Below are 15,501 nucleotides of genomic sequence, written 5' to 3' on the forward strand. Positions count from 1 at the left end.
TGGTGACTGCCGCGTTTACTAGGCCTATTCAGCATAAACTTAAAATTACAGTAATGCATGGAGAAAACTTCTCTGTGAAATTAAACTTTTCCACACATACTTAATTTTAATTACACAAACGTGTCTACATAAGTAAAAGCAGGTAAACGAATATGTCAATTTTTTAAGAATATATCTTTATTGATTTCAGAGAGAGGAAGGGAGAGGGACAGAGAGAGAGAAACATCAATGATGAGAGAGTCATTGATCGGCTGCCTCCTGCACGCCCCCGACTGGGGATCGAGCCCGCAACCCGGGCATGTGCCCTAATCGAACCCCGATCGCCTGCATCCTAGGTCGACCTCAACCGCTAAGCCACGCCCGGCCGGGCTGTCAATTTTTTAATATATGCATTTGGAAAACTTTATTATATAACAGACTTTCAGCTTTAATGAAAGCCCCTTCGCCCGAATTAGTCCGTTATACTGAGGTTTTACTATATTTTGACCAGTGTTGCCTCACTCCTTTATGAAGTGCTTAAGCCCCTTTCCAATCAGAACACTGCCCTAAATCCCTCCTGTGAGAAATGGGGGCCACCAGACTCCTGTGGGACAAACTTGTACCCACTCGGCTCCTTTCATCGGCTCACTTACCTCAGCTCACGTTCCTTCACTGCTCACGGTCACGGAACCAGGATCTTGGAGTAAAGCGCCGAGATTCTCCACACCCCGGAGGGGCGGCTGAACAGATTACAGGCTTTGCCTTCAAGGAACTTAAAGTCAGGTGGCGCGCGCGCACACACACACACACACTCACACACACACACACACACACTCTCACACACACACACTCACATTCACACTCACAATCACACACACACTCACATTCTCTCACACACACTCACACACACTCACTCTCTCTCACACACACACACTCACACACACTCACTCTCACACACACACAATTGTATTGGTATCATTTACATGGCACCGTGGACTATATGAGTCACAACCATATTCTGTGGGGCTTCAGAGGAAGGCTAGGGGGCTGGGAAGGCTTCTTGAAGAAGACTGTGTGTGGGATGTGCTTAGGAAGATGCAGGATTGGGCCGGGTGGGAGGGCTAGAGGGACAGTGAGTCCGAGTGGAAGGATGGCCGGTGCGAGAGCAGCTAGGAGCACGGCCTTTGATGACACTGCTGCGGGCAGGCCGAGTCAGATTGTTTGGGGGGAGACAGATAGAGAGGGTTTGAAGAGAAAGAGCTGCAGGGCCAAATCTAGTGTAGCGAGGTGAGGAGCTAAACAGAACTTAGAGCAAATGGGAGCTGGGGAGTTAGAGAGTTCTTAGATTTTGATTTTCGAGTGAGCAAGGCCAGGAGCACGGAGCAGGCCGGCCACTGACAAGCTGGCCTGGAAGGATGAGCTACTTGGAAAAGGGGCCCCGTTAAAAAGTGACAGGCCCTTCGTGTTCATCGGTTTTTCTTGTCTGGAGTTCTCTCCACTTGATGCTACTGGAATAGATGTTTTGCCACAACTCATTGCAAAGTGGAGTGAGGCTTACAGATGACGGAGAGTAGAGGAGCTGCGGCAAGATTAATGTCGGGGACCCTCCCAGTGAATTGGTGGGGCTGAGAATCAAGGGAGCCCCAGAGCAGCCTTCATGCTGCACAGAGAAGATGTGGCCTCTGAGCTGGGTCACACAGCTCTGTCTGTGGTACTCGGAAGCTATGACAACGAAACAGGAGCAGTGAGGTTCGGGTAAAGCTGCTTTCCAGCCCTGGCACTGGAGGACTCTCTCTCCTTTCTATAAACAAGAGGGCCGCCTTTCAGAAAGAACAGTTAGAAACCTTACAAACACAGTACATTTGCCCCATCAATCAGAGCTCTCAGTATTCACCCCAAGGAAATAAGTAAGGAAATGTGTAAAGAAGCAAGTACAAGAATATTCACATCGTACTGGGCTATCAAGGAAAGGAAGAAATAAATGTCAAAGATAAGGAATTAATATACTGTGGTCCATCCAGTGGACTGCTCTGCAGCGGTTACAGTGATACAGAATTATATGTGTTGACAGGGATGCCACATTACATTGCTAATCTGGGTTCTGAAACACCCTCTTATAGGAGCACTACTTTGGAAATGGGTGTGTGGGAAGGAAGATGATTGGCCCAAGCTTCAGAATTACACTTGAGATGTTAACTTCTGATACAGTTCACCCACAAGTCACAGCCTCTTCACGTTGATAGATATATGTCAATATACATCAATATCCACCATAGTTTTTGTAGTCCTGTTTTGGTATTTCCTCACCTTTAAAAAGCACATTTTAGGACTTCAAAAACACTGGAGTGGCTCAGGCCTTGATAGACAATAGAGACTACCAACCCCTTTGCATATGTGCCTGTTTATAAGTTGAGGAGAAATGCATGGAACGGGATATCAGGACTGTCTGGGTAAGAGAATTGCTGTTTTTTATTTTCAGAGATCTTTGGCTAGCTCTACTTCCTGTTTTTTTCCTATAGAAAACATATATTACTTACATGAAAGAAAAAGTTAACCCGCCCTCCTCCTCTAAGAAAACTTCAGGAGGGAGTTGGATTGGCAGGCTCCTTTCTGCAGGCCAGCCTTCCACCTCCAGTCCTCTGGCCTCCCTGCTGACAGGGTCCCCAGGAGCGAGCCGAGCGGATCCCTTGGGTTTTGCTCTCGCTGCAAATGCTGAGGGGGCACTTGGCCCACAGAAGGCAGACTTGTTCAAGTCATATTTATCAAAGAATACGACCATTTAGAAACAACATTTTACAACCACAAGGTAATATTTTAAATACATAGGAAACTTAGTACTTTTCATTGCTCAGGGAAATGAGGAAAACGAGCTTTGAACTACCCTGTCTGAAATACGAAGCCTCTCTTAAATTAACAAAGGTAATTTGGAGATTTGAGAGTATTGCTGCTTTGTTGTTGGTTTTTAAAACCTGGAGCTGTGAGGGTATCATGTATATAACTAATTTTAATGGTGTGTCTCCAAGAAAGGTTTCTACCATCCCGATTTTCACAGATTGACCAAGATCCAAATTCCTGAAGTCTTTGCTAAAGCCACAGCCTTAGTCATTTAAATTTAGTTAGATTTTTCTTGTTTCAGCATAACAAAAAAATGTTTATTGAGCCGAGCTAGGTGACAAATGGCTCTTAATTACTCCCCCCCTCCCGTACACTATTGAGTGAGGTTTTAAAAACATCCTTTTGATGTGCTAACAACTCCATTGGGAAGACTATTAACCACTTAGGTGCCAAATGCATAGGAACCCACTGTGGTCAGCTAGAGGAAAGTGAGGCTCCGGTGGGTGTCATTATTTGAGAAGTTAGGACACAAACTGGTGAGAGCTGAGGTGGGACTGGAGGCTTGTCTAATTGTCATCCTGCACAGCCCCGCCTCGAGTCAGACAGAACTATTAACCCGGGACACCAGAGGACCACTGACTGGGGACTAAAGCTCTGGTCAGCTTCAGTGTGCTACTCACCGCACACACATCCAGTGCCCAGGACCAGCCACCCGCGAACATGGTGACGGCAGGGAAAAGGGTTTAAAAGGAGTCAGGAGTGACCCAAGCTAGGGAAGGTCACTATGTGTCCCCTGGTGGGGGGAGTTTGAAAAGATGTGACAGAGACAGAGAAGGCAATAGCTCAGGTGTGAGAAGGAAGCTACCCTTCTTTGTACATCACTATGTGCCAGACTTCCCATAGCGTATTTCATTTAATCCTTCACAGCCCTCATTTTACAGAAGAAAAATTAGCTCTGCAACTTCCCCCAAGGACCTGAAGCCAGAGAGTAGGGTCATGAAGATGTGGACTGAAGTTCAAACCCAAGCCTCCCCCCTCCCCAAGCCTAAGGAAAGAGGCGCTCCCTTCCCACCTGCTTCTCCAGGGCAGGAGAGAGATCTCTATGTTTAGAGCTGGCACAGCACTCAAGGCACAAGTCTGACTTCAGTTTAACACCAGAAACACCAGGCACTAAGTGCAAAATCTAAGTAGGAGAAAATCTGAAGAACTTGTAAAGTTACAAAAACAAAAAGAAACACAGGAAGGAAAAATTTTCCCAATCCCTCTATTCCCACCGAGCAACAATTACAAAATAAAAACTCAGACAACGATAGCTTCCTAAGAATACACGTACTTTTAATTCCTTTCTCCTCAGCAGAACAGAAAATAGCAGGGCCACACATGGAATACTCAGGGAGACCACAGTCACTTGCCACAGGAGGAGGAAGCGGATTCCAGGCTGAAATCCAGGTCTTCATTTCCTGCAATCATTCGTCCCCGTACAAAGCGCCTAGAGCCTGGTGCCAATTTTAAGTTTCAATTTACTAAAAAGGGGGAAGACATTTCAGTCCAATACTCTGCAACATCCTCTGAACTGCTGAGGTCAGAAGCCCTGTGTGGATGCAAATGCATTTTTAGAAAAATAGTCAAGTGATTCCCAAAGCACCGGACATACCTCTGATAACTCAAAAAACTAGCAGCACACTCAGTCCCGGTACTTATCCGCCAACCCGGTGGCATGCTCGGTCCACCTGCACAGAAGCAGGTTTGAGCCTGCAGCCTCCAATACAAAAGTCTGCCTCCTCAGCCTCCCTACTAGCTACACTTGAAGACAGGAAAAATTAAGCAACCATCTACAAATTCCTACAAATGCAGTGTTATTAAAAGCGAAAGATACAAAAGTACATTCTTTTTGACAATGTTTTTGTTAGCAAAGCATAAGGTATCTTTATCAGTGGATGCCACTATTTTGAACCCCTCAAATGTTAGTGATGGATCATTAACATGGTCATGTGATAAGGGTTTCTCAAAAGCAACCCTACGTTTTTAACAAGCATATTTACCCACCAAGAGGTTAAAGCAATGCTCTTGGAGGTTATAATTTAAGTACAACAGGTCCTTGAATAACAGTTTCGTTCAACTTCATTTCCTTATAGTGATGATGAGACACTGTAGGAAGTTCACTCTTGTTTACTCAGTTAGCAGATGGTAAATTTGGTTTTGTTACATGTCATTTTGTGTAAAGTCACATTGAGGATTTACTATACACTAAAATGCACAAATCTTAAGTACTTAGAAGAGTCTGACAATTATCTTTATCTGTGTAACTACCACTCAAAACAAAATATGACATTTATTTCCAACATCCCAAAGAGTCCTTGGTGCCCCTTCCAATCAATCTCCACACCCAACAGGCAATCACTGCCCTACTCTCTGTCGCGATGGCTGTTTTGCCTATTCTAGAATATCATAAAACTGTCTTCTTTCACCCAACACAATGTCTCTGAGAGTCATCCATGTGGTTTCATGTATTTGTAACTTGCTCTTTATTTTTTGAATATTATTGTATTGCCTGACTATCTCACAATTTGTTTATCCTGTAGATAAATGTTTCCGTTATTTCCGCTTTTGGCCTATTATTAGAATAAGGCTGTTGTGCACATGCCTACACAACCCTTTTTGTGTACATATGTTTCCCCTTTATTTGGGTAAACACCTGGGAGCGGGGTTACTCTGTGTATGGAAAATATTTTATAAGAAATTGCTAGAGTTCTCCAAAGGGGTTGTATGAGTGAAGTGAGTGTATGAGCATCCCAGCTGCTCCACGACCTCACCAACATTTGGTATTGTCAGTGTTTTTTATTTTAGCCATTCTAGTGGCTCACTGTGGTGATAAATTTGCATGTGGGGCTACTCTGACAAACACTGTCATCATCCCATGAGCTCCTTAAGGTAGAATCCATATAAGAGGGACCCTTCACTGGCTGGCAGGGCAGCTCAAAGTTAAAAGCTACTGGAAGAAAACCCTGAAGCTAATGAAGAAGCCCCTCCCTACCCCCATTCTAAGGGAGATAATTCCTGTTTCAGAGCACACAGAATGGGGTGACTTTTTAAACATTGGTGGTAACATTCAAACTCTTAATCAGTCCCAGCCCATGATGAGAGGTATTTCTAATTTTCCCAAACAGGCTGTGAAGAGTTAGAGTGTTGTCAGTGCAATTTGCCTACTCATAGGGAGAAAGATGAGGCTTCAATCCCTTGAATTATTAACTTATTTTCTTTCTCGTGTAATAGTCATTTTGATTTCCTATTTTCTCTGTAGTGTCCTATTTTAGAGACCAAATGGCTGGCCTAACCAAACGGTTATACTGAATCACCCAGAATGACCCTGTAAGCTGTTTTGTTTTTGTGTGTGTTTTTTTTGTTTGTTTGTTTTTTTTTTTAATAATTTTTATTTGCAAGCTGCTTTGCACTAACTTCCTACAGGAATTTTTTGGGGTGAGAAGATAGGCAATCCTTACTAACCTGGTATGAGAAATTAAAGCAGGGAACACGGGACTCTCATTTCCAAGTTTAAAACCAGTGCTGTGTAATCTGTACACTCTTCTACTTTCCGGAACATAAAAAGCAACATCACCCTGGCTGGTGTAGCTCAGTGGTTAGAGCATCAGCCTGAGCACGGAAGGGCTGTGGGTTTGATTCCTGGTCAAGGTTTAATCCCTGGCCCCTGTCAGAGGCAACCAATCAATGTATCTCTCTCACATCGATGTTTCTCTCTCTCTTTCTTCCACTCTCTCTAAAAATTAATGGAAAAATATCCTTGGTTGAAGGTAAAAAAACAAAGTAACATCCACAGGGACACATGTGCAGTCTCTGTCTTCTATGTCATGGGGGTAGTTGTCCTGCAGAGGTGATGGGGAGGGCTGCAGGGACACAATGGTACCAGAACTGACTCTCCTCTCACAGGAGGTGAGCCTGTTGGCTTCCAGAAATTATGCTGTGGGTCTGTGGGTCTGTGTGTCTGGGGCATAGTGCGTATATGGTGAGTTTATGAGCAATTCTAATAACCACTATTTCTAGATTGCAGTCCTCGTGTGGTTGCACAGAAAGCTAAAAGTGCACTGTGCTGACAGTTCTCCATCTTCCTAATAATTTAGAAAGTTAGGTTCAATATTAAAGCACAGTATTTAGGACAGATATGAACAAAAATGGCCCATCTTGCTGATTCGCCATCTGAGTGATGAGCCCCCAGAAGAGATGAGTGCCACTCGCTATGATTATGACTCACTGGCCCCCGCATCTAGAGGGTCCAGAGACGCAGAGGCTGGCTCCAGGCACCCTCCAAGCTGCCCTCTTGCCCCCACAGGGCCCAGGGCCCTGCCTGGATAGACAGGTGCTGCTTTTATGTCATTCACTCAGTGGTTGCTGTGGTACCTGGATACAGTCTGGTGGCATTGTCTGTGGGTCACCCACACTTGCTAAGGTAGAGTAAAGATATGCTCTGGTCACTCCTCCTCCCACAGACATGGATGAAACTGGGGCCTCAAATCGAGAGCTTGGTGGAGGCACCACTGGGGAAGGGCCTCTGGAAGGACCAAAGAGAGAGTGACTGGCAAGTGTTTCCTGAAAGGCTGAGGGGCTGTGAGGACTTCTGTGGGGGGCTGGATTACACAGTCTTTAAAAAGAGCCCTGTCTCAGTCAGCTCAGGCTGTCATAACAGAATACCAGCGACTGTGGGACTTAAACAACAGACATTTGTCCTCACAGTTCTGAGACTGGGGTGCCAGTGTGGTTGGTTCCTCATGAGGGCTCTCCTCCTGGCTTGTGGATGGGCCCCTTCTCACTGTGTGCTCACATGACTTGTGTGTGTGTGTGTGCATGCACATGTGTACACATGGGGAGGGAGGGACAGAGAGAGAGAGAGAGAGAGAGAGAGAGAGAGAGAGAGAGAGAACTCTCTCTGGCATCTCTTCTTGTCCCATCATGAGGGCCCCACCCTTATGGCCTCATCTAAACCTAATTACCACCCAACAGCCCCACCCCCAAATATCATCACAGTGAGGATTAGGGCTTCAACATATGAACTGGGGAGGGGGCGCAAGCATTCAGTCCATAACAAGCATGGGCAGCTTGCCCAGGCTCCAATCCCAACTTTGCCACTTGCTCTAACTTATTCACCGTGCCTCACTTTCTTCCTCTGTAAAATGGGGAAATACAATATTTACCTCATGGAGTTACCATGAGGCTTCAATGAATTAATAAATATAAAGCACTATTTAAAAAGTGCCTGGTACATGGTGTCATACCCGGTACCTATAATTGATTTTTTCATACTATTGACATAACGAAAAATCTTACTTAGACATCCTCGAAGTTGCGGATGGATAATGACGTAGAGTGGCTCCCGAGTGGGTTTTGAGGGGGAGTTGAGCCCAGAAGATTACGTTCTGCTCCAACTGTCAGGAGAAGGCCTACCCGCCACTGTTCTCGGATAGGTGTCAGGTTGAGCTGCCAGCTGAAGAATTCCCAAATTATACTGCAAACAAGTTGCTTATTGGTGTGAGGCAGCAAGTGTTAATAGTAATGCAGGTGGAAAGGTAAGAGCTATTCTTTATGCTCCAGTCTAAGCTCCGCTCACTGGTGCTTACTGCTGATATGCTGTCTTCTATTTTTAATTGATTAGGGTGGACTTCCTATCATCACACCAGGCCAAACATTGCCGCTTATCTCTAACCTCCATAGAAAGGCACTTAGAGCCCAGACTCAGCTGTGATGTTCACCAATAACTTTGTGCCTGAGTGGGAAAGAAAAAAGAGTAGGTGCTAATCTTCTCCATGGAGCTGCATGCCAAAGGGCTAACGTGGGTGCCTGCCTGAGTCACAGTCCAGGAAAAGGGGAAGCTCTCAACCCAAATTGTGATTCAGAGCTTAGCTGCTTCCATTGAACTGAGGAGTGAGTGGGGTCTCCCCAATCATACAGAACTGAGCTGCTGTAGAATAACCAGACCATGGCATCTGCTTATCCTTAGAAAAGAATGAAAAGGAGTTCAGAGCTGGAAGATCCTGGAGATCTTGTGGGGCTTCGGGCTTTTCTGTAGACTTCTAGTTGTCAGAAACCACAAACCAAAGATAAAAATTGCTGTTTCTGATGATAAAGACTTCTCCCACCCCTGGAGCTGGCCTTGCAGATACATAAGGCAAGCAGCAGTCCACGTGACCTGAGAGGAGTGTCCCTGGGAATGACCATCTCCCCAGCTTTTCCACTTGACATTAATGAAGACACAGACAATGGAAATTCATAATTAATAGAAGGTATACACACCTGCACAGATCTGAAATATGAGATATTTATTCTCACTGGAGAGTCCCTGTCAATCACTCTTTGTGGCATTTAGAATACCTTTAAAAGTGCTAATATGACCTGGATATTTGTGTATTCTAAATTAAGAGCACCAGTATGCTAGTATTTACATAAAACCACATGATAAACAAGATACCTCTTAGATCTTCAATCTCACCCAAAGATTTGAAAAGTAGATCCTTTCATATTAAAACCAAGAATATTTTTACAATAATTTCCGCCCCCCCCTAAACCAGAGTCTTCAAATACATATCATTTTTGAGAGGCGATACCACAGGTTATATCCTCAGGCCTCCAGGGGGATGTATGTCTTCTCCCTCCTCCACTGTTTGGAGTGTTTCATGGGCCAGTTGGAGGAAAGTGGAATTAACAGTCATGAATACATATCTGGGTTCAAAAATAATTTATACATTAGATGGCCTGTCAGTAGGCATAGGGCATTCAAAGAAGTTGTAAGCAGGAGCCAGGGGTGGACATGGAAAGGCTTTGAGTCACCAAGCTTTAGCTACAACACGATTTTGCTCAGATCCAGGCTTTGCTTGGCTCTTGCTCTGGGTCAAGATTTTTCTGCTTTCCACCCTGTTGGATATAACTAGGGGGCTTCCCAATCTATATCCCAGAATGAAGGTCTAGGAGACAGGCTCTCAGGAGGAGAGAGACGTCCCCTTGAGGACATGGCCGCTGTGCTTCTCTGCCTCACTGAGTCACAGTGAACATTTAGAGAGGGAGCAGAGTTCTAGAACCCAGCGGGGCAGCCGTGGGCTAGCTACTCATTGCTCTGGCGGCCGGGGCAGCTGGGGCGACGGAGGGTTGGATTTTCTCAGCAGTGGAGTATGGTCGTGAAGGATGGAATAGGATGGGATGGAATCGTGCCTCTGAGCCTTACACTATGACACTTAACCAGGTTAGTTAACGCCTCTGTGCCTCAGTCTCCTCGTCCATGAAACCGAGGGGCCAGCAGCACCGGCCTCCCAGAGCTGTCGCGGCCCTCACAGCGAGCAGTGTGCATAACACACTCCATTTCACCCAAACCCCAAGCAGCCCTGGGCTAAGCCTTCAAAAATAAGCATATACTTCTTCCTTCCTCGAACTCTACCTTGTTCCCCCACCCTCAAACATCTGCACGGTGCCTTGTGCTGATCTTGAAACAGCTCTGACTGTAAAATGACTCAGATGGAGCAAATGAGCTCAGTGGCTGGCGCCCGGTACCCGGTGTCTGAGCCCGGCCAGCTGGCCGCCGTCCATCCCTCAGCTGGCCTTCCCGGAGCAGAACAATCCGGGGACCCCTCGATGAGACATTTTCTCCACTGTTTTCTTTAACTCTGACAACTGCAACTGAAATTTAGCAGCAGCTCATGGCCCCCCGGGATTCCTTCAGCATATTTCTCTCTCTCACTCTTGCTGTTACTTTTTACTGCTCCTCCACACCAAAGTTCAGATTTCTTTTTTAATAGAAAAAGGTTCTTGGGGAGAAAAGACTTGACATAATGGTTTATGATGACCTCATGAATACTGCAAACTATCCAGTCCAAGTAGCAAATTAAGAAATTAAAATCGTGTTTTCTACTTTTCAAGTTGATTTCTTTCTTTCACGAAACGAAAAACTTCACAGTCACAACCAATCTGCCTTCCTCCCTCCAGCAGTTCTGAGCCCTCATCATGTGTCAACCTCTCAGTTACTCACAAGAGGCGCAAAGACGAAGCCGCACCTCCTCCTCTCGCCCACAGCATCTGCGCACTGACAGCAGGGAGTGCCTACTGTTAAACCGCTTGCTCACCTCTCTGTATGCGCTGCTGGGTGCACACTGGGGTACATCGGCAGCCCCTGCCATAGCTCCAAACTACCAAGGAAGGTACCCGAAATAACGTACCTGTCTATTATTCATCTAAAACTACCCTCACGTCTTCCCACCTCTTCTCTAGCATTGCCTGTTTTCATTAACACCACCACTGGCCTCGGGCACAAGCGAGAGGTAGGTGGGACTTGGTTTCAGCTTCTCCTCTCTTCTATAGAACCTCCCTTTCTGGGCACTCCCACATCCAGGGTGTCCCCCCAAAATGTATACACACTTTTTTCTGATAGCTCAGTTGATGTTTCTTTCTTTTCAGATTTAACCCACTGGAATTAATGATTATTCAAAGTGCATATACAGTTTTTGGGACACCCTATATATTATTTCTAAGCCTCACAAAAACCCATGTAATTCTTCAAAGCATCCGAGAGGGCACTGACAGGTTAGAAAATAATCATTTTTATAAAAGGGAAGTAAGCGAGCAGAGGAGACCTCCGGTTGACAGACAGCAGTTCTCTAGAGAGACAAAGTCTCCTGCGCAGGGATCACAGACCACAGATCTCAGATGCTCTGTAGGTTTAAAACCTGGAGGTAAATGCTTATGTTTCTCTCAACATGGCCAGCAGAGCATCGCCAGGCCCCTCTCTCTCAGACCCTGTCCCTCAGACACACCACCAGAGACTGTGGGCCTGGACAGGAAGAGTCCCATGTGTCCCTACTTGATGCTGCAGTGCAGCAGCCTGCATGTCCACAGGGAAGGGAGGGCTCGGTGCGTGCACTGCTCATCTAGGTGCAAACACCCAGTTACACCTGGTTTCACCTACAAGCACACACCCCTTCCAGGCAGATCACAGACCTCAAGGAGAAAGGCAAAACTTTACAACTTTTAGAAGAAAACGTAGGAGAATATCTTTATGACCTTGATTAGCTTTTAGAAAATATACACAATGGCAGAAACCATGAAGGAAAAAAGATGAGTTTGACTGCATTAAAATGGAAAACTTCTGCACTAAAAGACACCACAAGCAAAGTTTAAAGAAAAGCCACAGATCGAGAGATTTTCAGTGGGTATCCCATTCGCAGTTCTATACTCCAGGGAAATGCAGACATGTCCACAGATATGTACATACAGGAATGTGTGCTGTAGCATTTTTAGTAATTTCCAAAAAATGTAAATGTTTATCAATAGGAAAATAAATAAAATTTGGCATATTTATATAACTGAAAAGAGCATTAAAATGAATGTACTACAATCATATCACTATGGATAAATGTCAAAAACAGTATGTGTGTGTGGGAAATCCCAAAACAACCCAGTACTGAGGGGAAAGGTGTATATGATACAATCTATATAAAGTTTCAAAACTCTGCAAAAATCAATTCTATGTATTGTTTATATTTTTGAGAGGTTTATACATACATAATACATGCATGGAAATAGTAAACATTAAAGTAATGAGAGTATTTCTATTTCATGGGGAATGAGACTGGGAGGGCAACTAGGGGGACTACACAATATGGTTAGCATTTTACTTCTTTTCAAAAAGTAGTATATTAATATTTGTATAGGCTGTTATTTAACCCATGTCCTTTGTGTCTACGTGAGAAATTTGTCACAATGTTGAAAACTTTATTCTGAGGCCACCGTATATAGTGCAGCTGGGTGAGACTCCCTACCAAGTGCTGGGTTTAAAGGATGGGCCCACAGGTATGAATTCACTAAGGTTCAGTTCAGCGCGTGACGCTGCCAGGACCACATGGGAGACAAGAGGGGAAGTCCTTGTTCTCCAGCAGCTTTGGTCACCATAGGAGGAGTGGACGGAGAGTTCTAAGGCCAAGTGGAGTAACACTGGTTCTCTAAGAGACCCTGTGTGGGGTCATTGAGATTCCATCCGGTTGCAGGTGACAAGAAGCCCTCCGGCCAGAACAGCAGGAATGAAGACCAAATAGGGAGCATATCCTGCTAAAGAAAAATGTGCCTGGCTTCAGGGCACACGGAGGGAAGTAAGCCTGAAAAGGAAAGAGAGAATGTTGGGCTGAGGGGTTTAGATTTCACTCCGGAGACGATGAAAAGCTACGGAAGGCATCTGGACCAGGGAATGTCGATCACGGCACCAGCTTGGGAGCTCTCAAAGGGAGGACAGATTCTGGAGGGCCAAGACAGGAGCCCTCTGACACAGCCATGGGGACAAAGGAGAGCTTTGGTTGGTCAGAGGGGCGCAGAGAAGGGGAAGCACGGGGCCCAAGTAAAGACAGGAATGGCAGCGAAGGGGAAGGTGGGACCAAAGGTCCTGAGGCTGAATGGTCCTAACTTTCAGGAAGTTCTGGCTTGGAAAGAGGCTGAGGAAATGTGGGTGTGGAGGTCGCAATAAAGATGAACGCGGGGACTCATGAGGACAGCTGTGGCAACAAGGAAAGAGCCACGTTTACTCTGTGCTGGTTGTATGCCAAGCAGTGCTCTCAACCCTCTTCACGAATTAGCTCATTTCAACCCGGGAGGTAGGCACTGGTGCTATTCCTGCCCCACAGATGAACAGTTCAGGCGAGAAAGGTCAAGTACCATGGCCAGGCCACATGGCTGGCATGTGGCAGAACGAGGGCTGGAACCCAGCCATCAGACCCCAGAGCCCACGCTCTCTCACCAGAGAGGTGGGCTAGCCTACAGATGTAGGGGTCACTTGTCCCACAGTGATGGGCGAACCTGTGACCACAGACAGGTAATGCACGAGAGGAAAAGGCTTGGGATCAGAAAAGGAGTCAGGACTCAATTATGTCTTAGGGAGGAAGCAGACCCAGGATGGAGCTGTACTTTGACGGTGAGGGCATTTCAGGGAGGGCATGGGGGAGGGCGAAAGGAGTGCAGCCCAGGGCATGAGTAAGCGGGGGAGGGGGGAGGCCAGAGGGAGTTTGGCCAGGGTGATGTGATGGCAGCGGGGAAGGAGAGAGAGCCTTGAAATGTGAAAAATTAAGAGGGGAACTGGTGACGAGTGGTCTCAGCATGAGTGAGAGGACATGACATCAGGACCCGAGTCAGAAGACATGGCTTTGGAAGTTCAAGGGTCAGTTGTGAACTCAGAGATGGGAGGGACGCAGCATGAGTAGATGGCGATTTGAAGGGATTTCTGGGTGGCCAGAAGGATGTGGAAGAAACCATGGAAGTGACCTCAATCCCTGTGAGTAAGCAGGTGAGGTCATGTGTTCAGGACAAAGTAATATGGGGCCACAGAGGAGGGGATAACTTTTGAAAAATGCTGCTTGGAGAACAGGATGTCCAATAAGTAGATCTTACCACGCCAATGAGAGCCCAGCTCCTCGCACAAACAAAGAATGTGATGAGGCTACAAATCATTTGACTTTTCCTAAAAATGCTGGTAGCCTAAGAAAGAGCACAGAGCTAAGCAAGCAGATGGTGGGAGTGACAAGGCAGAAAAATCAGAACCAAGAAGGGCAAGGGGACTGAGGAGAATGAATGAACCACTTAATTGCTTTTGGAGTCCAGCTGAAAAGGGAAGATGAAGGCTGGGAGAACTGGTCAGAGCACATTCCCAGGGCATCTACCAGTCACCAACCACAGGGCTGCGACACTGAGAATGACAATGGAGGTGAAACACAATTTCAGTGGGAACAAGGGCCTAGAGGTGGTAGGAGAACAGGGTTGCTACGAGCCCAGTGGAATCAGATGCTAAGATAGTGTGGAGAAGACAAGAGATTTCAGTGGCCAGGTAATGGAGGGGTAGCCTTGCCAAGGAATGGGGAGGTGGCTGTGGAGGACCTCAAAGGTGCTGAGGGAATCCAAGGACTAGGAAAACCTGATAAACAGAGGGATTGTCCACATAGCTAGAAAAATCCCCAATGATGTCGCAAAAGTCAGGAGTGAAGAGTGTGTATCTGACAAAGGTAGAAGATGCTATAAGCAGACACATGAACTAGAAGAGAAATGGCCTGGAGGATGCTGTAGGGAGAAGTATGTGGACTCCTGCATCCTGGTCCTATGTCTGAAGTGACAGCTATATTGGAATACATATTGTATAAATTGATTGAAAATGTTTTTATCGTGTTTTTTTAAAGCAAACAACCCACCAGATCAGTATATTGAATGTTTTCAAAGGAAAACACTGTATTTTAACTTTTGTAATGAGCCTAATATGAGGTATACAGAGAAGGGAGGAAAAATGGATGGTAACTGGGCAAAAAACAGGGGTAAAAGGAGCATGTCAGAGATATGAGGCAAGCAAGGAAAGGAGAAACTAGTGTGGGGACATATTTCAACCCAATGTGTTGTCTTGGGAATGTACTATAGACTTCCTTCCACATACCCAGGACACTCATGACTTCTTTACAATTGTTAAGAAATGTCGCCATCTTCCTAGCCCTTTCGCCGAACAACTGGACTTTGAATCACAGCTCGTTTCCCCCTCTGCTCTCTTCTGAGGTGTATGAGCAGCTTGGGCTCGAAAGCTCCTGGGTGACTTGTGAAAAGAGCAGGCAATCCATTACGTGTCCTGTTTGCACCTTTGTTCCCATTACAACCGTAACTCAGACGAAACACACACAC

The 15,501-nt window shown here is 45.9% G+C and overlaps 1 protein-coding gene across 1 annotated transcript in view; it reads right to left on the minus strand.

Moving 5' to 3' along the window:
• Positions 1-15,501, minus strand: part of ATP8A2 (ATPase phospholipid transporting 8A2) — a 510,308-nt gene that overhangs the window by 41,070 nt on the left and 453,737 nt on the right. The window lies entirely within an intron of this gene.

This window comes from Miniopterus natalensis, chromosome 2 (genome assembly GCF_054644295.1).
Source record: "Miniopterus natalensis isolate mMinNat1 chromosome 2, mMinNat1.hap1, whole genome shotgun sequence".
Classification (NCBI taxonomy): Eukaryota; Metazoa; Chordata; class Mammalia; order Chiroptera; family Miniopteridae; genus Miniopterus; species Miniopterus natalensis.